This window comes from Echinops telfairi, unplaced genomic scaffold (genome assembly GCF_000313985.2).
Source record: "Echinops telfairi isolate 266 unplaced genomic scaffold, ASM31398v2 ScPeMD7_7;HRSCAF=31, whole genome shotgun sequence".
Classification (NCBI taxonomy): Eukaryota; Metazoa; Chordata; class Mammalia; order Afrosoricida; family Tenrecidae; genus Echinops; species Echinops telfairi.
This window is the reverse complement of record NW_022103904.1, coordinates 11,129,022-11,130,850: the sequence shown is the minus strand read 5'-3', so window position 1 is coordinate 11,130,850 and position 1,829 is coordinate 11,129,022.

Genomic DNA, 1,829 nt, shown 5'->3' with positions numbered 1-1,829 from the left:
TCTCGAGGGGAGGGTTTGAATGGAAACCCCTTAATTTGTAACTGTTTGGACTAAGCTGAAGCAGGTCAGGGCCCTGCACATGCTTCCCTGCATGTCCCCGAAGGTCAGCAACAGAGCACCAGATAGGATAACCGGTGAAACCAGGTGATTTGGGTTTGAAGAAAGCCACTAGGAGTCCACAAGCAATTCTCTAAGTTTCCAGACCCCATATGCTAATTGCCATAATTGCCATACATTCCTCACCACCCCTTTAAAAATCTGTGCCTCCGGCTGCTAAGCACGACTTCCCTGACTTGCTGGCCTAGGTCAAGGAACCTTGTCCCAGAGCTTCCCCTAATAAAGCTATTTCTGTTTCTGCTCTCTCTTGTCCTGTCAGTTATGTCTGTCCACCTCCCTGTACCTCAGTTTCACCTTTACAGTAACACTTGCCAATTTCCATGGTGTAAATACTCCTACCATGCTAATTTCAAGTAACCAATGTGGTATCACTGACAACAGAGTTGAGCAGAAATGAGTCAGCTTTTGCCTTCCATAAGGTTTCACTGATTTACATTTCATTTTTAGAATTGAACAGAATCTACTGGGCGTGCTCTAATACCTTTATTTCTAATATGCATAGCTAATATAGCAACACACGCTATAGTATTAAAGTATGCATTTAAAAATATTTTTATAATCATTTCAATATGTTATATTATACATATATGTGTGTGTGTATATATATATATATAAAGCAATTCTTACACAATATCATGTAGCTTCAATTGCTTTTGTTGTATTCTCTGTTTCTATGTCTGGGGTGTGTGTGTGTGTGTGTGTGTGTGACAACAGCATGGAGATGGTGCGCAACGTCCTCTGGGTTCACACGGGATAAATAGAATCAAACCCAACGTCAGTCCACAGCCAACCCGATGAAGCTGCAGGTCATAAAAAAAAGGCCCCATCCTTCAACTTTCTCTATGAATAATGACACTAATCATCCCTCCCAAGGTATCCACTACAACTCTGCATTCAATAGTCCATTGTAACGACCACACGCAAGCATACGCTGTTGTGTGGTGCCATTGAGTCAGTTCGGACTCACAGCAGTCCTAAGTACAATAAAATAAGCATGGCTTGGGCCTGTGCCAACCTCACAGTGTTATGTTTGAACTCTCTACTTTGCCCCATTCTGCAAAGACTAGTCTCTTCTGACATGTCCAAAGTATAGTCACAATAGATGAGTGGCTCAAAGACACTCAGTGTTCTCACTTCATGTACTGTCTGGTGCTCTGGGTTTCTCTGCCACCTCGCATCTCTGTCGCTTCGCATTCCTACCTCACTCTCATTCATGGCATAGCTCTCTGACTCCTGGAAAAACGAAGGTTGGTGCAAGGTTCTCAAGGCCCAGAGGAAGTTCCCCATATCTGGCTCTTCTTTCTTGGAAGCATTGAAATCCCGTTTTTCAGCTTCAGAAATATCTCATTTTACCAAAAAAAAAAAAAGAAATATCTCATTTTAAACTTACTGGGATGGAAAAATCAACCAAACCTCACATCAGACTTCCATACATTTCATTTGAATGGGTGCACCTCAAGGGTGCCATGTAACTTATTTACAAAATTAAAGAGTTATCCAAATCCCTGGCTTGGCATCAAATGCTTCATATTTGCATAGTGTTATCTAGTCTTTGTGTAATAATTACAAAGACTATAGCTAGAATTAACTGGAATCAACTCAATGGTAATTGTTTGGGCCGGGTCCGAATGAGGTAGCCCTGTTTGGACTAAGCTGAAGCAGGTCAGGGCCCTGCACATCCCAAAGGCCAGCAGTAGGCGATGCCAGATAAG